Source organism: Helianthus annuus, chromosome 13 (genome assembly GCF_002127325.2).
Source record: "Helianthus annuus cultivar XRQ/B chromosome 13, HanXRQr2.0-SUNRISE, whole genome shotgun sequence".
Lineage (NCBI taxonomy): Eukaryota > Viridiplantae > Streptophyta > Magnoliopsida > Asterales > Asteraceae > Helianthus > Helianthus annuus.
Window position 1 is genome coordinate 83,490,163 of NC_035445.2, and position 24,706 is coordinate 83,514,868.

General features: G+C 35.9%; 1 long non-coding RNA gene across 1 annotated transcript; it reads left to right on the forward strand.

The window, feature by feature from the left end:
- Window positions 1–9,662: 9,662 nt before the first annotated feature.
- LOC110898403 lies at window positions 9,663–10,885 on the forward strand. Its single transcript, XR_002569390.1, has 3 exons — window positions 9,663–9,771; window positions 9,903–9,952; window positions 10,210–10,885. It is a non-coding gene; the product is annotated as an uncharacterized LOC110898403 (long non-coding RNA).
- The last annotated feature ends 13,821 nt before the right edge of the window (window positions 10,886–24,706 follow it).

Genomic DNA, 24,706 nt, shown 5'->3' on the forward strand with positions numbered 1-24,706 from the left:
CATTTTAACAAGCTTTAATTTCCTATATATTTAAATTTAGAACTTAACTTGATTTGTTGAATTGACTGAAATTTGCCAACATAAATGTTTTTTTTCGGTAAAAAATATGGAATAGTCATAAATCGCGTAGGGGAAAATTAGGTTCCATTTAGTTTCTGTTTAAATTTAATAACGTTTTTATTTAAATTTTGAGCTGATTTGTGGATCTATAATTTTCTATATATTTCTCTGGGGCTTGATTTGGGGTTTTTAATATTTCACTAGGCTTTTTTTCTCGTCGCGCGTTGCGGCGAAACAGAGCAAATGATAATGTAAAACAAACGTTGTTATTTGAAATATAGCATGTTATTTAGAAAGCCAAACCGTTAAAACAGAGCAAATGATAGTGTAAAACAAACGTTATTTGAAATATAACATGTTATTTAGAAAGACAAACCGTTAGAATGGCTTCAGTATATCATTGTATCATTTTACTACCATACAAAATAAATACTTTATTTTGAATATAAATTCGTTTTTAATAAAACTTATACTGATCGAGGGTAAAAATGAAACACAACTACGTTATTAAAAAACTAAAATTAATTGATAAAGTAAAGATGATTTAACAAAAAGCAAAATAATTATTAAAACAAAAATAAATAATAACTGAAATATGGTTTTAGAAAATGAAAATACGTTAAAAGCGAAAATTAAATAGAAAAAAATGAAAATATGTTAAAAGTAAAAAGTAAATATTAAAAATAATATATTAATATAATAAATTATAAAAAAGTATATATTATTTTAAATTGAAAATTACTATGCATGGTCCTTAGTAAACTATATATATGTATAATGTATAATATAATAATGTGCCTATCTTACCAAACGTATTCCTTATGATTTTTAAGAACCATAGTCTTGTTGCTTTTTTTATTTTTTGTTTCATGTAAAATGAATTTTGACCAAGATACAAATGTTAACGCCCTTGCTTTGGGGTTCAATAAAATTTTAAACTTTTGGTTAACTTTTTGGTAATATGAATCAAGATTCATTTTGATTCTTTTGGTAGGTTTTTTAAAAGAGGTTTTACAATAACACATAAAGCTTCAAGTGGTTCATATGCATACAACCTGTACAAAGTTTATACTAAAAAAATTGTGTGGGCTATGACATTGTCATCAAAAACACAAGTACCGTATAAGGCAGAAAACTTGAATCAAACTAGCATTTCATGTGAGGGCTTAACAACTTAACATTCTATGTTATTTCATTTTTTAGGGCAACGAGTCTTCATCTTATCAGGCTCATTTGACTCAAAGAACCACTTACACTACTAAAAAAGTGGTTGCTAGCCACCCTACGTCGCCCGGGTAGTTAGGGTGATCGGTAGGCTCGTAAGGCATTGCCACCTGGCAGTTGGTTCTGCTCGATCGAATGTGGGAGACTTAATTATGTTGTTAAGGTTTTGGTTAACTTTGGAGCACAAGAGGTCCCTGGCAAATCTTGTGGACACCATAACAAATCTTGATGTGAAGTGGGTTGTTGTTCATGGCAAGCATGCTTCAGAAGAAAACAAATTGGAGACTTGGGTGGAATATTTGTCAAGGTATCATAAGAAGACTCTTTGTTGCAGCAGCAGTTCAAGCATTGTGTAATGGTGCAATTCAAAAAGCATATGAAGTTTCTGCCACACTTTCTGGTGCAAGCTAGTGTTTTTTAGCTTTAGTTGAATAACAATCACATAAATGAATCTTGAAGATTATTGATAAAAGTATTAGCTATCTCGTTTTTAATGATAGAATTATACATGTTTGTAGATTAATGATGAAAAATAGTTTTTATCTAATCCTCTATTAAACATGTTATGATAGATTTTGAATTTTTATGTTGATAATGGAAAGTGATGATTTTCTATTCTCCTTTATGATAATTTTTTATCTTTTGGGTTCGTTTTGTAATGCCGTTTTCATTTTTTGTTAATATTAAATTTTAGACACGGACAACTGGATTAATATAATTAAACAGATACGAGGACAATATGATGAAAAGAAAAGAACCATATTAAATATACTATTGTAGACATTAACAACTGGATTTATATAATTAAACTAAATCCAATTATTTAGAGGAAAGAGAATTATATCATATATTCACTATGTATTGCATCAAATTAAATTAGTAATCACATTGTATCATATTACATTATTACATCGTACACTGTATCACTATATATATATATATAATTAAAAACTAATTACACATCCTTATCTAACAAAGGATTTCAAATATTGTCGCGTGTCAGCATCAAATCTTTTCTTCCGATTTTAATTTTATGAGCAAATTGTATTTTGTGTCCATTAGGTTTAAGCCAAATTGCAGGCGGCGGTGCCTTTGGATGTCCTTTATGTTTTATGTTCTATACAAGAAAAGTTTTGGGTTTTTTTTTTTTTGTTTTTGTTTTTTGTGCGAAAATTGTAGAAAAATTGTAATAAAAATTGAGTTGTGGGAAATTTGTGGGAAACTTTTGTAGAAAAATATATAGTTTTCTTGTAGTGAACCTATGTGCCACTCACACACGAGGGTAAAATAGTCTTTTTACTTTTTTACTTAAAAACATATTAAAAGAAATATTTAGTTATTAAAAACCCAGTCTATTTGCGTTATTGTTGATGCATTTTTTGTGTGTCTGTTACTAGTCTTGTAATTATGTGTATTTTGTACGGTCTTTATCAGTTATCGAGTCTGTATTCGCAGTCGACCAAGTCGGATATCCTCCTATCCGCTTGTGTCTGACGTGTTTGTCTCCTAGTTTATGTATTTGGTCTTAAAACAATGCATGTGGCATATTGAGGGTATTTCTGTCATGTTATAATGCAATTTGTGCCATCTGTTTCTGCAAACTGTTATGCAGAAACAGTTAACTGTTTGCAGGCCTTGGCGAAACACTCTGTTTAGTCAAAGACAAGTCGACGAAAGAGAGTTGATGACTTTGGTTTTTGTTTCGTCAAGGTGGTCAACGAATCACATGTGATTCGTTGACTGTTGGGCTTAATGTTGGGCTTTCTCCTGTTTCGTCAGCCCAGTTTGTGTTTCGTCAAGATGTTAAGCCCAGCTGCTATATATAGGCACAGATAGTTCACAGTTTAGTCAGAGATGAGAGAATACCCTTCAAGCTTGTAAGAACTGTGTTTGTATCAGTTGTTATATCTCATCCAGTTAATCAAAAGAGTGTGTTTCTTTGGTTAACCTTTGTGTTCATTGTGTTCTATGTTTGATTGGCTAAGTTAAGTGGATTCCGCACACTTAACTTTGTTTGTTATAAACAAGGATTTGGTAGTGAAAATCGATCCTCCGATTTCGGGACCTACAGTTATCATATGTAATTTTACTATGTTTTTATGTGAATTTTAATAAACCTAAAAGTTTAGTGATCTATTTAAACTAGCTAATCATGTTTCCATTACTATTAAAACACAATATACTTTTTTATAATATACATTTATTAAGTGTTTGTTTATTTGTTCATATTCATTTAATCAATTACATGACATATTAAATTCATTTATAGTTACTTGATGTTTATAATTTTAGGGTTTTTAAATATGACTCAACTTCCCATAAAGAAATATTGTCCTCGAAATTAATTTTACAAGTTACGAATAACCTTGCTAATGCTTTGTACAAGACATTACAGCAAACTAGTGGTCTAAACTCATTAACATAATCTGGACATTTTGATTTAGGAATGAAATGGAAATTGATTGTCAGAATCTGATTAGAGAAAGAACAACAATCACTTCATATAAGCAGCAAATTTACATCTCTAGTTGAATTCACAAAACATGTAATGAGAAAAGTTGAATTTTAGTTGGTTAAAGCAATTGATTCATAACCCACTCTGATACTGGCAGTTGAATTGGCTAAGGGGTGATCGATACCCCCCCCCCTCCAAAATAAAAAATATTTTCACATAAAAAAATTACATTATTTAAGGTCAGTTAAAAATATGTTTAAAAAGTGTCCTAATCACCTTTACTAGTAAAGGGAAAGTAGGCTATCAAATCCACGGGGAATTAATGGAAAGTGTTAAAGTTCATTGCTTCTTATAATTATTTAATTCTAAACTAATTGCTTTTTGCCGATTAAGAGAGTTATTAGAAAAACAAATGTTATTAATGTGGTTGTAAACAATTGTGAGAAAAAGGACCAATCTCTGGTTTTCAGGTTGTGTAGAAACACAGGTAACCTAATTATTACCAATTGGAAAGCACATAGACATGATTTGCTAACTACTTGTTTTGATAAATAATTAACGGATAATATATTTGATTGCAATGATCCACGATCAAAACAGAAAGATTGATGCAACTGAATAGTAACCTAGTTAACTACCAATCCTAGATTTCATAAACATAAACAATTTCAATGGTTAAAGGTTGAAGAACAATGACAACTTAGAATTTAATCCCAATAGTTGATGACAAAACCAAATAACTGATGAACAAGTATGCAAATGATAATCCAACAATGTTTAATAAAAAAATAAACAATAAAGATAAACTAACCGAATGACTTGTCAAATCTCAATCCAAAAGTTTGTAAAACTAAGTCAACCTAGTTTCTAACACAAACCCTAGTCCCGGATATGATCACGGATGATTTAGCCACTCATGTTCTCGATTTGAGCTTCAATCTTGATGAGGAATTGCATGATTGATGATTGAATTGAGGTTGGGAACTCCAAATTTCGTCCTTGGGAAGTGGAAAACAGCTAGGATTAATGATAATTTCGTTTGGGGAATTTTTGGGCTTAAATATCGTGGAAAAACAAGAAATTCGCAAGTCAGATCTTGGATTCAGCGCCCAGTGCGCCAAAAACAGCGCCTAGTGCGCCAAATTGAACTTTCCAAATGTGGTGCGTTGAAATCAGCGCCTAGTGGCACCGATTGTTGCCGAACTTCTCATTTTCCACATTTTGACCTTCCAACTTGTGTGTATGCTTCCAATACTCCGTAATGCCTCCCGAAAACCTTCCGTTAAGCTCCAAAAGCCATTCGTTATGCTCCGAGTATATGTAAATCAAAACCAACTCAAAGTAACCTGTTTTCATACACATAATCATGTAAAACCTCATAATTAAACACTTTCAAACACGATTAAACACCCTCACATCACATCCCCACACTTACCTTTGATTTTCCTCAAGCAAACCGATACAGAACTCCTCACCATGGTAACAACACTTCTAAACCTCTAAACCAATGCAACAGATTAAGTCCCAAGTCATACCTGTTCCATAGACTGACACAATCAAGATTGATAGTCCAACAAGCAATTGGTGCAATTTTTTTTTAAAACTTAAGACTTGTCTATTCAAAACTAACATGCTTAGGATTCTAACACGTGCTACACGCCCCTCACAATCAACTCTCCTCTAGGTTTAAAAATATGAACTAGCGTGTAATGTGCTAGTGTGTGTAACACTCAAAACCAAACTTGAAATCCTGTAATCATAAGCTTGTATAACAATCATACCTCCATTGTATCATATAACACGGCACATATCAAAAGGACTTTCGGTTTTGGGATTAGGCTAAAGGTAGGAAGATTTTAGGCTTATATTTATAGATTTTAATTTAATGTGGCGAACAATCAAACAAACAAACTGTGACAACTTTATTTGCAACACATAACAACTAACACTTTTGGGTTGGTTTCTACCCAAGACATGAACAATATTCACAAAACCTTATTTTTTTCCTTTTTCTTTTTCTATTTTTTTCTATTCTTTTTTTTCTTTTTAATTATTCATAATTCGTCGTTCAAGATCGGTATATGCAAAATGGAGAGAGTAAACACATTACATTGGATCTATAGAAGTGACGTAACACCAACCTAACTCATGTACATGTTTTTGTTAACCTATATAAGGACAATTGGATGAAAAGAAAAGGACGATATTAAATATACTATTGTAGACATGAACAATTGGATTTATATAGTTAAACTAAATCGAGTTATTAGAGGAAAGAGAATTATATCATATATGCATTATGTATTGCATCATATTACATTAGTAATCACATTGTATCATATTACATTGTATATTGTATCACTATATATATAATTAAAAACTAATTACACATTGTTATCTAACAAAGGTTTTCAAACATTGTCGTGTGTCAGCATCACATCTTTTCTTCGGGTTTTAATTTTATGAGCAAATTGTATTTTACGTCCATTAAGTTTAAGCCAAATTGCAGGCTTGGACGTCCTTTATGTTTTATGTTCTATACAAGAGGTGTCCTTTCGCCCTAATTTCAATGAAACCAACCTGTGTGCCACTCACACACACGAGGATAAAATAGTCTTTTTTTTTTTTTGCTTTTTGCTTAAAAACATATTAAAAGAATATTGAATTATTAAAAACCCAGTCTATTTGCGTTATCAGACAAGACATTTGCTCACGAAACAAACAAGTCTGAGAATTAACAAAAGCATCGATCAACAGTCAAATAACTTTAGTTACAAGTAATCTCCTCCTAATAGTAATAGTGCTGATACTCCTAATAGTTGGTCGGTTTAAGATCCAAGCTTCATAGTTAAGGGTCAATGGTTCTAACAATTCACTTTGGAACATGGAACCGACCATGTAGAACGACTAATACATGCACACACAAACACACATATATATAATATGCATACAAATTTCCTTTTTAGAATATGTAGATATGTATATGTCCTACAATCCTCTTTATGATTTTAAAATTTACTACATACTAATGTTTTTTAGAACAAAAACAATTCAAACTGCCAAAACCCAACCAACCCTGTTCGGTTTGTTGTTTCCAAACCTAGTTAGCTATTCTGTCTAGACTTTACATCAAAACCAATCAAATCAAATGGGATGGCAAACACCACTAGAAAGCTATGAACATGCATCTTTTACTTTAACTATGACACATCAAACTTTTATGTAAGTGCATAACTCACTCTCTCGGTATCTCTAATGCTTTGTACAAGACATTACAGAAGCTATTGATCTAAACTCATTAACATAGTCTGGACTTTTTGATTTAGGAATGAAGTTGTGTGAGGTTTTGATGGATAATTGATAATCACAACAAACCAATTAGTTCCTCCATAGTTGCAGCAAATTTTCAACTCCGGTTGAATTCACAAAACAAGTAATGAGCAAAGTTGAATTACAGATGATTAAATCAATTTATTCATAACCCGCTCTGATACGTCAGTTAAAAAAAAATCTAGAAATAATTACAAAAGACTATACTAAATTTAATATCAGAACACAAAAGGATTGAATGTAGCATGCAACTACAAAGGATTGAATAGCATGCAACTTTGACGTAAAGGCCCGTATTAGTTGCAACTTAAACTTGTCAAAGATATTTAGAAAGTGATTTGGAAAAATATTTCAAACAAGTAAAACGTCCAAATTTAGGGATGGATTGTGTAATACTGAACCGTCTAAGATACACAAATTATAAGCAATACCTCTGGACATAAATCACAAATAAAGATCATGCAATATACACTTGTGAGAACTTGGCTTACAATTTTCTTTTTATCTTGTTAGCATTGACACTTTGATTTTGTGTGTCCACTTGAAACATGGAAGGAAATTGTGTCGGACCAAAAATAGGCCAGAACAAATAAATGTTACCCAACTATATATGTTGATGCACTTTTGTATGGATGGCGCTAGTGATGTTCAAGACCATTCGGGTCACGACCGAAGTCGACGGCCTTCCTCTGTTGGTTCGACTCAACGTACGAGATTCGAGTGGCGAAGATACGAGAACAACATCATCATCATGACATCATGATGATAATGTCATGAATTGTAGTTTGTATGAAAACATCTGCACAACATTCCTGACTTCATATCCACTTTCGCATGAAGATATACATTGCCACATTCGGATAGTGAATGACAAAGACCTTCGTTCAAGATGTCATCTTCGCATGAGATCTTGGACCTTCGCATAGTCTGTATGTACTGTTTAGTATAAATACCATGTTAGGCCATTTGTTTTAGAGAGCTTGCATGAGCCATAGAGAGAGTGTGTAGAGAGAGAGCGCTTTGTGAGCGTTGATAATATTGTATCAAATATTGTAACGAACTCTACTCGATCGAATACACGAACCCGTTTAACGTTGAACCTTTATCGTGTTATACTTTCTCTCACTCGGTTTGTGTCTAGCTTGGATTCCGCACTCGCTAAGGCATCCGAAACAAGAAATCATCGTAGTCCGATGATCCGTGTCGGGACTAGCTACAAACTAGTTTAAAACGAATTTTTCTTGCGAAAGGAAAAAATACACATAAATAACAAAATCAATGTGCAATGATCATAGGGTTTGTAACATCGTATCTATAAAACTGGGATACTGGGATCACAAATCCTCACAATTTAAATAAAACGATCCTTAAACTTTGTCCAATGTATATAAAAGGTTCACATCTGAATGTAAATATTGTACCATATAGATACAAAAATGTATATGATTTAAGAAAACCTCATTAAACATTGAGATTGCTTTATTCAATTTTTCTTCAACATGTTCGAACACCCCATCGTTTGTTTCACAACTCTGACATCTCAATGTATCTTCAAACACTACCCGTTTAACGTTGAACCTTTATCGCGTTATACTTTCTCTCGCTCGGTTTGTGTCTAGCTTGGATTCCGCACTCGCTACAGCATCCGAAACAAGAAATTATGATAGCCCGACGATCCGTATCGGAAACTACAAGCTAGTTTAAAACGAATTTTTCTAGCGAAAGGAAAAAATACACATTAATAACAAAATCAATGTGCAATGATCATAGGGTTTGTTACTTAGTATCTAAAACTGGGATACTGGGATGACAAATCCTGAAAATTTAAATAAAACGACCCTTAAACTTTGTCCAATGTATATAAAAGGTTTACCTCTTAATGTAAATATTGTACCATATAGATACAAAAATGTATATGATTTAAGAAAACCTCATTAAACATTAAACATTGAGACTGCTTTATTCAATTCTTTTTCAACATGTTCGAACACCCCATCGTTTGTTTCACAACTCCGACATCTCAATGTAATCTTCAAACACTACTCGTTACATATAAACATACCAAAGTGTTACGTATAAACATACCAAAGTGAAATGTTTCTATATGCATTTACTGGTAGCAACATCTATTGAGTTATAATTCGCATGCAATAATGAACATCACTCCCTCTTTAGATCTAATACAAAATGACATGGTTGTTTAATATTCGGAGCACAATTTGTGTATCTATAATAACTTATATATTTTCCCACATGGCTTTCCAATTCTAAAAAATTGAACTCATTGCGGAAACTTCCATTCCAAACTACTCTCTGATTTTTTTTTCTTACCTTGCACGTTTCTTTTACTTCCAACGTACCGCCTTCTTCGCATATTAATTGTTTATTCACCTACATAAAGACAATTAGGTGAAAAAATTAAGACATTGTATTATCAAGATATGAACGATTAGATTAATAGAAATAGACAAATGGGAGTAAAGGGAGGGGCTAAAATGAAAAAAGAATTCGGGTTAGAATTGTAAATATTTCTATGTTAAACTGATTATAAAACCCTATCACTTGTTATTCGTTTGTCAGATATTTAATTTTCCACAGATCGACTGCGGCCGCAGCAGTCAGATTAGAATCGATGGTTACTGCTTTATCTCCTCTGATTGATGAAATCTGGCCTCTGGATATGGCAAAATCATCTATAAGAGGTATTTGATTTTAAATTCTTTTCATCAATATTGTTTTTAGTTTGATCAGAAACTGGTTCTGGTTTTATTTCAGTCTTTCGGGTTTTTTTTTTTTTTTTTTTTCATGACATAGAATCGGTATCATCATGCAGGGTGTTGAAGAACGATTGTTGGCTGTTCAGAGGATTTCGGAATGTCTCAGGTAGCTTTTAATCCATTAAATTCTGTATTCATTAAATTCTGTATTCATTTTATCCATCTATATATGTTTAATTTCATAAATGTTTTTTTGGGTAAAAAATATGGAATAGTCATAAATCGCGTAGGGGAAAATTAGGTTCCATTTAGTTTCTGTTTTTAGGGACAAAAATGTGTTATAATCCTACAATCAATAACTGTGTTTGGAATTGAAACATGAAGCTAACAACGTTGCCTGTTTATATGTTTGGCTGCAAATAGATGGATAAAGATGTTGATAAACGAGTCAAGTAGCTCCATTCTGAACAGTATTCTGCTGCTGGTAACATTTTTGGAGAGCCACAAATCCCACCTTTGATGACAGAAAATGAGCTAGTCAAACTGATAAACGTACCCGTCTGTGAATTTGGTCTGTCAAACTCATAAACCGGATTGTCATCGGAAGCTTCCAGGTGGTCGATGGTTCATAGTGATGGCGGCGATGATGGTAGCTGGTGGTGAGACTGTTGTTGATGGTGGTGATGGAGCTGGCTTTGACTGATGGCGGCAATGATGGTAGAGGTATAGTTATGGTGGTTGCAGGGGTTTAAGAGATGGAGACGGGGATGTTGACTTTGATTGATATTATTAATTAATAGTAGGGGTATTTTGGTCATTTCACATCCACTTAACACCAAAAACTAACCCTCATTCGCGCTAGGGACTATCCGGAACGAAATTGCAGAAGTTGGAGACTATAGCTGTAATTTTAGAAAGTTAGGGACTAAAGATGAAAAATGGCCAAACCACCGGGACTATCCGGGCATTTTTCGCTTAAATTTAAGAGATTCGTGGATTTATAATTTCCTATATATTTCTTTGGGGCTTGATTTGGGGTTTTTAATATTTCATGTGAATTGCCTATCTTACCAAACGTATTCCTTATGATTTTTAAGAACCATAGTCTTATAGTCTTGTTGCTTTTTTTATATTCTTGTTTCTTCTTTTTTTTTTTTTTTTTGTTTCATGTAAAATGAATTATGACCAAGATACAAATGTTAACGCCCTTTCGTTGGGTTCAATAAAATTTGAAAATTTTGGTTAACTTTTTGGTAAAAATATGAATCAAGATTCATTTTGATTCTTTTGGTAGGTTTTCTTCAAAAGGGTTTACAATAACACATAAAGCTTCATGTGGTTCATATGCATACAACTTGTACAAAGTTTATACTAAAAAAAATTGTGTTGGCTATGACAATGTCATCGAAATCACACGTACCTTTTAAGTATAAGACAGAAAACTTGAATCAAACTAGCATTTCATGTGAGGGATTAACGACTTAACATTCTATGTTATTTCATTATTAGAGCAACAAGTCTTCATCTCATCGGGCTCATTTGACTCAAAGAACCACTTACACTACTAAAAAAGTGGTCATTAGCCTTCCTACATCGCCCGGGTAGTTAGGATTGGTAATAAATAGATGATGGCTAAGGTTATATGGTATTACCAGCCTGAGGACGTAGAAGATGGCAGGAGGTTGTTTCATGGCGAAAGTGAGGTTTCTAGAAACCATTTCGATTTGCAAAGCACAGAGGTCATCCAAGGAAGGTGTGGTTATACCTCACAGAAGTATATAAAGCACACAAATGAATCACAATCTACAACGGCGAAGTTTCTAAGCTTTAGTTGAATAACAAGTACATAAATGAATCTTGAAGATTATCAATTGAAGTTGTAGTTTTCTTTAATTTTTTTATGATAAATTTCTAAACCTTTGTAGATTGATGATGAAAAAATGTATTTATCTAATCCTTCTAAACTTGTGATGAAAGATTTTAAATCCTTATATAATGAAAAGTGTGATGTTGATTATCTATTCTCTTTTATGATAAACTTTTACCTTTTAGTTTAGTTTTGTAACGGCATTTTCAGTTTTGTTCATATTAAATTTAAAAATGTTCAAATTTAATTTAATTTAAAAAAGATACATTTTAGTTATAATCAAACAAAATTAAACTTAAAAATAATTAATTTTTAAACCTGCAACAAATAAAAATTTAATCTAAAAGTATGTATATTAATTTAACATCAAGAAGCAAAAAATATTAGCTTTAAACAAAATATATTTGCAATCTAAAATTAATTAACATTAAGGTACACACGTGACCAACTCCTCAACTTTACTTGAAACCCATAATAAAGAAAAATAACACGTACAAATAGAATTATGCTTCTTAGGCTTTGTTTTACACCCACCCTGCAAGCCTTTGGGGCCCTAGTTGACAATCGGAGTCAAGCCAAGCGGGGAACACCCCGTCGCACCCCGGGACCAAAGCTTTCTAGACCCACTTGAGGTCCTTAACTGATTTTCTATTTTTATTATTATAATATGGTGGTTGACATTTAATTTGATTTATCTAATAGCTTGTGCTAGTTAGCCTTTTAAAAAAATCAAACACACAATTTTGTTTTTTTATGTAATGTTTTTTTTTCTAGTTTATTAACAATGATAACTTTTATGTAATCTTGTTGGTATTTTTAATAGGTCATTATTTCAAAATTAGTGAATTTTATTTGTATTAAAAAATAAAAAATTAAAGGTTGAATGTCAAATATGGGTAAAAGATGAGACGAAACGTGGAAGGTGATGATGTGATGCTAAGGTAGTATATAATGATGAAAGATGAATAATAGGATTGCATTTAATACATGATCTTATAGGTTATATGTATGGTGTATACTAGGTAGGAAAAATAATACTTTTGGGAGCCGCAAGATGGAAATAAAATCAAAGGTTTTAATATTTGAAAATTATGAAGATAATAATATCTCATAGAAGTTTAATGAAAGTAGTAGGACAAAATCTAGTGGTGGGTGTGTAATCAACATAGTTTGTTAGGATCAATATGTTATTTACCTGGGTTGTTGGATAAAAAAGTAGAGAAATGTCATAACTAAATAGAGGTGTATATGTGACAACTCGCAATTTCATGTTAATACTTTAACCTAACCACGGTTAATTTAGACACACATTCATAGAACTGCATTTAACTAAGGTTAGTTAAATGAGTCTACTTTGGTAATTCGGGGAATTACCGGAACACACACGAGTGAATTCTCGAACGTTGACGACTAACTCGAATAATAATTATAAACGGATAGTTTATACAAAACTTATGTGTTGCATGACAAATACGTGAGTTATATGGCTTTAATTGTAAATTACAAGATGTTATGTGCTTTGTGTGAAAGTTAATTAGTTAAGGGTGTTTAGAGTTAATATTGAAACTCTAATAAACTACTCCATAACCTAAAATATCCCTCACAATTCACTGTATGGCAGTTCCCTAATCATTTCTCTAATCATTTGGCTACACCAAGTTCACACACAATCATCAATCTTTAATCTTTCAATTCTTCAAGAACTAACTCTATATCGAATCTAAACAATTGTCCCGTGTTTAGTTGATCATTCTAATTGAATGCGCAATGGTTGGTGAATGATTGTGTAACTGTCTGCCTGATATTAGGATGCTATTGACATGCTAGGATTGCTAAACTGTTGTCTTGATGTGTAACATTGTTGATTAGGGTTTTGATCATACTGTAACAATTATATTGAAAACTGCGATTTTGGTTTTGTTAATCTATGCATTTGTTTGTTCGGAGATAATTGTTAGACTTTGTGAAGTCACAGAGTCCAAGGTTATCATTTTCCGAGTTAAATTATTATAGTTGATCCGAGTTTATTGTTAAAACAAAGTGCCCGGGATTTTAATAAAATTCCTAGTTTACTTGTATTGTTCAGAGTTTATCATAAGCTTTTAGATGAGTCCGAACTTATGAAGGAAACAAAGGAGGGTACGGGTATACTATAATTAAATGAGTTTGGGTATAACATGATCAATTGAGTTTGAGTTTACGAGGACATTTATGTCCGAGTTATAAATCAAAGAAGGGGGGTCCGGGTTTGATTAGTGGACCTAGTTTAATATGGATTTCATGTTTGAGTTTAAATAAAAGAATGTTGTCAGAATTTATATTTTGATTATAAAGGTTTCCGAGTTTAGTATGCCCATGTTTGAGTTTATATAACAACCTAGATATGTCCGATTTACAAGAAGCATGACATGTTCCGAGTTTTGAGTTTTCTAAGAAGACTGAGTTTAATTAAATAAAGTTTTGGGTTTGCAGTTATATTATAATTCTTAGTTATGCATGAAATGGGTCGAGTTTATTACATGTTCTGAAATTAAAACATGTATCCCAAGTCAATATATCTTCCGAATATATATATATATATATATATATATATATATATATATATATACACACACACACACATAAATAGAATCCGAATTTAATTAGGGTCACATGCTCTGAGGTTATATGAATATCATGTGTAAATACACATGGTGTGCAGTGAATATAATGGGCCCAAGTGTATTTATAGTTAGGCCGAGTTATGTGCTTAAATGGTGTGGTTCGAATTTATTTATAAAACCTAAGGTTCCGAGTTTCTTCATGTTATAAGCCGATTCCGAGTATAATCATGTTACATGTTATTTGTTTTGATGTTATTTGTTCCGAGAATACCATGTTGTCCGAGTTATGTGTGCATGTTTCTATTCCGAGTTATGTATATATGAGATGCCTGAGTTTCTCACTACCTATCACCAACTAGAGAATCCACTGTACGTCACTGTATGATAAACTTGATAACCTGGTCACGGTGAACACCGAGTTATTTGGATAATTAGGGTAATACGAACCCTACTCGTATACTTACACTTATTGTACATTAGGTCGGCGTTTAACGGACCTAACATCTTATTAACGCTAGAAGTACGTTAACACATACCGAGCAAACTAAGGTGAGTTCACTACTCTTTTACAAGCATGTGTCCTGGAGGACAAACTAATATTCCTGGGAGGAATACTTTTTAAATGTTGTAGTTTAATTATGATATCGGTTAATAAATTCAAACCCTATCACGAAAGTCCCTACTTACTACCGAGCTAGTTGCATGGGAGGCAACGGAGTATTAGTTGATAGCGTTATTAGGTTTGACAAACTTCGCACCGTGCTGGGAGATAGGCGTGAACTAAGGACCTTAAGCATTAGTATCAAAATGCTGATAGATATTGATGAGGGCACAACAAACGAACAGTCATATCGGTACCGAGTTTATTATTCTTGACATGTCTTTAAGCTAAACACTTACATGATTTACGTTGAACAAAAACTGTGAACTCGCCAACTTTATGTTGACACACTTTTCTGCATGCTTGCAGGTCGTTAGATACATCAATGGATTGGAACTTGCAGTCTGGAGACTTAGAAGTGTCATGGGGCGTGCTACTTGATGTTGGTGCACTTGTGTCTGTACTTTGTCTGTATTCGGTCACGATGTAAACGATGTTCCTTAGTCTTGTAAGTTTGACCAAGTCAACCGTCCTCCTGGTTTGACTTGGCCAAACAGTTAGAAAGATGGTTGTATTGTTCTGTGTCGAAGGTTGGTCCATCGAAGGATTGATTCTATCCTTCGATGACCTCGAAAGATATGTTACGAAGGATAATGTTGGACTTTGAAGGATATGCCATCCTTCGAAGTATATGTGGATCCTTCGAACACTTTGTCATCGATAGATGATCCTTCGATCATCTATCGGATCCTTCGACCGGACATGCTAAGCTGGGTATATATATACCCATGCAGTGTATGTTAGAAGATAGAGGCACACAGACAGAAAGATAGAGAGAGTTCTTGAGAGCATTCTGTCCGAAAACACACACACACACTAGAGAGTTTGCAAAACACATTTGTAAACATTGAGCTTGTAACCGGAATCTTTCATTCGTATTAATACAAGTGGTGTTAATCGGTGAACCTTGTGTGTTTGTGTTTATACTTGTCTCATCCCGGTTTGCTTGCTAGCTTGGATTCCGCACTCGCTAGTGGGTTAGTATAACAAGGTTTGAGGTTCATCATCCTCCGAAGAGGGACCTACAAGTGGTATCAGAGCTAAGGCTCTTTACCTTGTTTAAAACCGGGTTTTGTTCAAGTTCTTGGTGTGTTTGGACACTTGGTTTAGCACCCGTTTTGGTGATTTTTCTTGCATCTTTAAACTGAAAAACGCGTTCTAAACCGTTCGGGAGTGTTCTAGGTTGGGTTGGGTAACTTGAAAACTTGTTTTTAAGTGTTTTGGTGTTTTCCGGCCATATCTCCAGTCAAAAGTTCCGGTGACTGGTTTTAGGATAAGGTGGTCTATTTTGGGTAACATTTTCAAAGTTGGTGGGAAAGTACAACCTGCACATCCCTTTTGCCGAAAGTTGACCTTACCTACCCATCACCTTTTCACCAACCTTTCACATCAGTGTCAGTGTGTCAGAGTTGCTCGAAAGATATCTTTCGACATCGAAAGACCATCTTTCGATCAAGGAAGGCTCGATAGATCATCATCTTTCGACCCATCCTTCGAAGTCCGAAACATATCTTTCGATCAGGGAATCTATTCGAAAGACTTCTATACGAAAGATAAGGATATATACTCGAAAGATAGGGATCTTTCAAATAGTGAATCCTTCGAGTTTGTGAATCTTTCGAAATCATTGTTCGAGATTCAACAGTGATCTTTCGAGCACTGTTGATCCTTCGAACAAGATTTGATCTTTCGATTGTGGTCTGTTTATTGTTAACAAGTTTCTGTGATTTTAGATCTTTCGAACAGGATCCTTCGGTTGTGTGTGATCTTTCGGAATATTAACTTAGCATTTATTTTGCTTATCAATCATGAATCCGAATTGGTGGAATCCGGCTCCAGACAGTGGTAAATATACAAGTTCAGGTTCCACTCCCTCATGGTGGGGTACACCGGCTCCCGATAGTGGAAAGTACACATGTACTAGTCTATCACCTTCATGGGCCGAGTCTCCGGTATCAACATCATCACAAGCAAATGCCATATCATCAAGTCAATGGGCATTAGTATCGAATCAAACTCCGAGCATCCAAAGTATTCTACTGAGCGAAAGTGAAACCGGAAGTTTGAATCGTCCTCCGAAGTTGATGCATTTAAATGAATATCCGGGCTGGGTTGACAGATTTCGTACGTACGTATTGGGGCAAAATACCGAACTGTGGATACGTTTCACCACAGATTTTGATCAAGCTATAGAAGTTGCTGCTTCAGACACTGCTACGTTTGCCGATCTTCCTGAAGATCAGAAGAAAACGTATGATCTAGAAAAGAAAGCATACGCCATTCTCACTCAGGCGTTGAGCAAGGATATTTACCATCAGTTTGTCAGTTTCAAGACAACCAAGAAGCTGTGGGACGGGTTGAAAACTAGAGGAGCAGGGAATGAAGCAACACGTCAGTTACGTCATGATCTGCTCAAGAAGGAATTCGACTGTTTCACGTGCATGGATAAGGAGTCTTTGGGAGACATGACAAGTCGGTTTTATCATTTGCTTACTGAGTTGAATAATTTTGGTGTAACAACAACTCAAGCAGAAGTGGTGAAGAAATTTGTTGATGCTTTGCCTCCCCAATGGAGCAGTTTCTTGGAGATCCTAAAGTATAACGGAGTGTTGAGAACTACAAATATCAACGACTTCGTGCAGCTTTTGGAAAACAAGGATCAGGAGGAAACATTAAGGGCGAAGAGAGTTCCACTGCCTCAAAATCCAGAAATGTATTATGGAACTTCAAGTACTTCGTCTGCAAGAACTGGTCCACATGCTCCATTGCAAACGGCGTTTGTCACAAGCACGGATATGTATGGCAATCCGGTGCAAGTTCCTGTTAAGCCACCTCCCACCACAGACATGTATGGAAATCCAATACAACCACCTCCTCCTCCTCCTGCTCAACAACAACGTGCATGTTATGGAGGAACATCATCTGCTGGTCAACAATCAAAGCCAAGTACAGTATAGCTAGACACTTCCAGCTTCTCTAAAGTCAGTGTAGAAGTAGCTAAGGAACACATGGAGCTGCTTAACACTGTAGTGAGCGCGTACTGTGGGTTAATAGAAGGTCAGATTGGCAACATTAATCTGACACAAGAAGATTACAGGCAGATTGATAAAGAAGAGATGGACTTGATGGATATCAAGTGGGCCTTTGCTAGTGCTGTGAGAAGGGCAAAGGATTGGATGGAAAGTACTGGCAGAACCAGCTTGGAAAGTAAGCGAGACACCAAGTATGGGTTCGATAAACAGGCTGTAAAGTGCTTCAACTGTGGTGAACGGGGTCACTTTAAACGGGAATGTACAAAGCCAGCCTAGCACGGGAATCAAAACCCCTTCAGAAACCAAGGCAACCAGCAGAACAGAAACAATGAGCGTACATTAGTGCCTGTCAACAACCAAACCAACCGGGCACTTGCAGTTCAGGTGGATGAAGGTTGTGACTGGTCAATCCAGTTGGGTGGTGATGCTCCCGATGGAACAGCATGTTTTGCTCAGATTGTGAAGGAGTTAGTTCACACCAGTGGTGGAGAATCTTCTGCCAGTGGTGGTGAATCGTCTGAAGATGAAGACTCTTCTGGGTACAGCAGGAGTGTTGATGAAGAATCATCCAATTCTGGCGATGATCATGTGGGTGAGACATCAAATGCAACAATCGATGCAGATATTGATGAACTTTTGGGGGAAGCTGCAGCAGAAACTCAAAGAAGATCTATTCTGGTGGATCAAGCTGCTTTTACTTCGTCTTCTCTCCATTCAGCCTTTATGGCTAATGTCGACGGTTCATCAAGTCAGGTATGTGTCGATAAACCCACTGCTATTACTTGTGATGAATGTGATAGATTGCGTGCTAGATGTGCTGATGTGGAGAAAAGTATGTCTGAGTTGCAAGACAAACATGATGCTTTACAAGCTAGTTTGTTTGACTTGCAAGACAAACATACTACAGTGAATGAGAATTTGAGTGACTTGCAAAGTAAGCACGAAGCTTTGCAAGAAAAGTATGATGTGACTTTTATCCACAATCAGAAATTGACTGTGGACCTTTCCAAATGCACAGAAGCCAATATGTTTTATGAAAACCATGAAAAGGAGTTCAAATCGGTAATTGAAAAATTAAAGAAAGATAAAACCGAACTAACTAAAATGGTTTCCAGAAAACAAACGGACATTAATTTGTATATATCTCGTCTTGAGACAATGCAAAAAGAAATGGTCTGTGTAAAAACGGAAAGTGAGGCAATCCAACTCAAGTTAGACAGTTATTTGAGTTCTAGCTATGTGTTGGATCACATCATTGATGTCCAAAAGGAGAAAAGGGACGTCACGTGCATAGGCTATAAGAATTGTCCACCACCAGTGAGACATAATTATGATGCCATGCCGGATGAGGAGGACAGGGTGTTCTTTGAACCATCTGTGCCTCTAGATGTGAAAGAGTTTGCTGCAGGACTCGGATACCAAAAGGAAGTATCCTCAGATTCAGATGTGTCAGCAGATACATTTGTAAGTGCTGAACAGAATCAAGATCCTCTAGTTGTGATTGAGGATGCTGATTCTTCTGATGATGAATCTGATGATGCTATCCCAGCAAAGTCTGATGCGGTAGCTAAAAAAGAGGACATACCTCTCGAGAATCACATTCTATGTGATCCCCCTGCAGAACCCGCTAAGACTGTTGCAATCGAGTCCTTGTCTGAGAATGAGTCGGAGAGTGTGAACTTGCTGTACACTCTTGTTGGTGATGATAAAATTTACTCAGACAAAGATTTTCCCATTAAGAATGTTAATCAATCCTTAATCTGTAAAGTCTTTGAAAATTCGACAAGTAAGTTTTTGGGAAAGACAGGACCACGTGTTACAGTTACACAGTGTCCTCCTATTCCAAAGGCTGAAATTCGAAAACAATTTGGCAACAAGAAATTACCAACAGTGCCAAAACAGCAAAATCACACCAAGCCCAAAGGAAAATCACCGGCTCAAGCCCAAAAGAAGCCGAATCAAAAGAAGAAGAAAAACGTTAACTTTGTGAAATCGACGGGAACGGATAAAATTGAGACTTTTGAAAACAAATCTTACTTAGATTTTGTCAAGAAAGCTATTATACAGAAAAGGAATGAACCAAGCAGTTCAAAACCTAGTACCTCGGGTTCACAAAGCTCATCATCATCGGCTAGACGATCACATGATACTTCGGGGTTTGTTGAACGAAGATCATGTTTTGAATGTGGAACAATTGGACATATTATTCGAAATTGTCCATATCTTCATAAGCAAAAAGAAAAGGTTGATGTTCCCCGTGACCACAATGACCGTAAGCGATCTGTTTCTGTAAAACAAGATCCCCGCCTTGCAAAAGAAAGGGAAAAGAAACAGAAACGCCAACAGGTCAAGAAGATTGAAAAAGCAATTAAAACCGATGTGGTTCAAAAACAATCTGTTGCTGTAAAACTAGACAATTCTAAAACTTCAAACAATCAAGAAGTTAAAATTTTAAAGAAAGACACTGGTAAAACAAAACAGACCTGGAAACCAAAATCGGTTACTGAATCAGGGGGACCATCACAATTCACCAACCATCAAAGACAAGAAGTTATTGTCATTGATGAAAATGGAAGACCCAAGACCACAATGGCTTGGGTCCCCATCTCCAACTAATTCATTTGAGTTCATGTGCAGGGTGTTCCAGGAGGAACTGTCAGTAGTCATTGGATTGTTGATAGTGGGGCATCCAGGCACATGACAGGCGACATGAAGCTTCTCTACGACGTCAAATCTATTAGAGGAGGTTATGTTGCTTTTGCTGGAGATAAAGGTGGATATATAACGGGTGAAGGAATGATATCCAACGGGATTGTCAGCTTTGACAAGATCAACTTTGTGCAACAACTTGATCACAATCTTCTTAGTGTTTCTCAAATCTGTGACAAGCAGTTCTCAGTACACTTTGATGCTAATGGATGTTATGTGCTGAAACCCGGCTTCAAAATTCCAAAAGAATGGATTCTCTTGTCGGATCCAAGGATAAATGATTTGTACGTCCTTATATGAGCCAAGCTATTACTACGTCTGCACAAGCAACTTGTTTCGTTTCCAAAGCCACAGAAAAAGACATTATCTCTTGGCACAGACGAATGGGTCACATTCACTTACGCAAAATGAATCATTTGGTTTCAAATGAATTGGTGAATGGTGTTCCCCTCAAAAATTTCCATCTTCAAGACGTCTGTGTTTCGTGCCAGAAGGGAAAGCAAACAAAGAAGAAGCACCCTACTAAGAAGATCAACACGGTGGCAGTTCCTCTTGAACATTTGCACATGGATTTGTTCGGTCCTGTCAAGCACAAGAGTATTCGGGGTGATCAATACTGCCTCGTGATAACTGATGACTATTCAAGATTTTCTTGGGTGGCGTTCATGGCACACAAGAGTGAAACCTTTGGTATTATCAAAAACTTGATCATTCAGATTGAGAATTTGTATAAGTTGAAGGTTAGGCGGATACGTAGCGACAATGGTACTGAATTTAAAAATCATTCCATGATGGAGTTTTGCACTTCAAAGGGTATTCTTCATGAGTTTAGTGCAGCTTATACTCCTCAACAGAATGGCGTCGCTGAACGTAAGAACCGCACATTGATCGAGACTGCTAGGACAATGTTGGTAGAGTCGCAGCTGCCCATTCCATTCTGGACTGAAGCTGTTGCCTCTGCATGTTATACATTGAACCGAGTCCTTACAGTCAAAAGACACAATAAGACCTGCTTTGAGCTCCTTCAAAAACGGAAACCAGATCTGTCTTATCTCGAACCGTTTGGAGCTCCATGCACAATCATCGATCCTAATGGAAAGTTTGGGGCAAAATCAATTGATGGATACTTTCTTGGGTATGCCACCCCTAACTTACGAGTCTGGAATCTAGAGACTAAAAGGGTCGAGGAATGGTCTGAGGTCAGAGTACAAAGGCACACTTTACCAGTCAAATGTCCGGGTCAACCTTGGATGTTTGAGTATGATGACTTCTTCAATTCGATCAATGTTGAAGCCATTGAAGAAAGTGCTGCGGCTAGGATGTTTTTCGAGAGTGACAATGCAACAGTTTCACCGGTGGTTCGTCCAATTCTTGTTAATCAAGAACCATCTTCTTCGGTGAACAATAATACTCTCAACAATGAGGATTTTCATGATGCAAACGAATTGAACGAATCTTCAGAGGATGATGAATTTATAGATGCAGATCAAGAAGTCCAAACAACAGCAGTTCATGGTACTTCAGAGGGTACTCCTCCAGTGGATGCCCATAGAACAGCTGAGGCTACTGCATCATCCTCTTCGTCAATTCCGGGCCTTGATTTGGTTGTTGATCTTAATCTTAACAACCTGGGTATAAATATTCCAGTTCGAGAAAATCCTGAAACTAGGATTCATAATACCCATCCTCAACAAAACATCATTGGAAATGTTCAAAGTGGCATTCAAACACGAAACATGTTGCGAAACAACAACAATGCAGGTTTGTATGCGGCTATTCGAGAATCCGGGCAACAAAACGATTGGTCTTTCGCGTGTTATGTCTCACAGGAAGAGCCAAGAACTTGGAAAGAAGCCTTGAAAGATAACGCTTGGGTTGAAGCAATGCAGGAAGAACTGCAACAATTCCAGAAGCTGGGTGTCTAGAAACTCGTAGAGAAACCTGCTGGATACAAGAAGATTGGTACCCGTTGGGTTTTCAAATGCAAAAAGGATGACCGCGGAGTTGTTATCCGAAACAAAGCACGTTTAGTCGTTCAAGGTTTTCGTCAGATTGAAGGGATCGACTACAACGAAGTGTATGCACCAGTGGCACGTCTCGAAGCAATTCGAATCTTTCTAGCCTATGCGTCCTTCAAAGGATTCAAGGTTTACCAGATGGACGTGAAAAGTGCATTCTTACATGGTGTGGTTGAAGAAGAGGTGTACATCGAACAGCCTCCAGGTTTTGAAGATCCTATCCATCCTGATCGGGTTTGGTTGCTCAACAAAGCTCTCTATGGTCTACATCAAGCACCGCGAGCTTGGTATGCAACCTTATCACACTATCTGCTGGAGAACGGTTTTCGTAGAGGTCTTATCGACTGTACTCTTTTCATCAAAGAACAAGATGGAGATCTTCTTCTGGTACAGGTATACGTTGATGATATTATTTTTGGTTCTACTAATGATGTCTTGTGTAGGGAATTCGAGCGCATTATGCAGGATAAATTCGAGATGAGTGCTATGGGGGAAATGACCTTCTTCTTGGGCCTACAAGTGCAACAAACGGAGTCTGGGATATTCATCCATCAGACTAAATATGTTGGTGACATCTTGAGCCGGTTCCAGATGTCTGATGCAACGCCCATTGGTACCCCATTACCAACAAATCACGGAATTACTCCTGACTTGAAGGGTGAAGCTGTTAGCCCCTCAAACTATCGCGCAATGATCGGATCTCTTATGTACCTCACAGCATCAAGGCCAGACATAATGTTCCCAACGTGCCTGCTTGCCAGATATCAAGTTAATCCAAAGGCCTCACATCTTGCAGCTGTTAAAAGGATTTTTCGTTATTTGAAGGCTTACCCTGACACCGGTCTGTGGTACCCTAGGGATAATAACTTTGAATTGGTCGCTTTCAGTGATTCTGATTTTGGCGGATGTAAAATCGACGGCAAATCCACAACGGCTGGATGTCAGTTTTTAGGAAATCGCCTAGTCACATGGCAGTGCAAGAAGCAGACATGCGTCGCTACATCAACATGCGAAGCTGAATACATTGCTGCCTCAAGTTGTTGCTCCCAAGTTCTTTGGATCCAACAACAAATGCGGGACTACGGTTTTGAATTCCTAACTACACCTATTTACGTTGATAATTCTGCTGCTTTAGATATCACTAGAAATCCTGTGCAGCACTCAAAGACCAAACACATCGAAATCAAATATCACTTCATACGTGATTGCTTTGAGAAAAGGCTAATCGATGTTGTTAAGGTCCACACCGATGACCAACGTGCCGACTTATTTACCAAAGCATTTGACAAATCAAGATTTGACTTTTTATTATTGGTAAACGGCATTAAGGTCAAGCAAGAGTAAAACCAACATCGGAAAATCATTTTTGTAAATACCTTTGTGTTTTAAATTTGTCTTAGTTTATTGATTTTAGGGGGAGTAAATCCAAAAATCTAAAAATCCAAAAACATCGAAAAATTTCAAAAACACAAAAACAATAGAAAAACAAAAATGAGTTTCCTGGCGAGCAAAAGAGAAAATGATAGTACATCAGTGGTCTATCCAAACCTCTTTAAACCTTAAATGAATAACGATAAGCAGCTCTATATAAGATGTATCGGTAGGCTCACAATCATTTTAAAGTGTGCAGGTTGATATAAATCTTAAATCGACTGAAGACCAGGTGGGAACCATTCATTGGCATATGGTCTTAGTACCGAAATTTCGTTTGATAGATTGCCGAGGTTCTGAGATATTCGGTCTTTATGCTGCTTATCATCTGGGTATCATGGTTGTATCTTTTACCGAAAAATAACGGGGACGCAAGTCTAGATCTTCCATGATACTATACATACGTGTACATATTACATAATACATACTGCATTCGACCTCAATAAGTGATAAACAATCACATGTCCATATCAAATAAGTGATAATATATCACATGTATCCGGGAGTCAAGTTGGTCTCTCTGCTGTACGGAAGTACTGACCTGTTCACGGACTTGCACCTGTGCCCTCATGCATATGAAAATCAAGTTCCTCATAAAT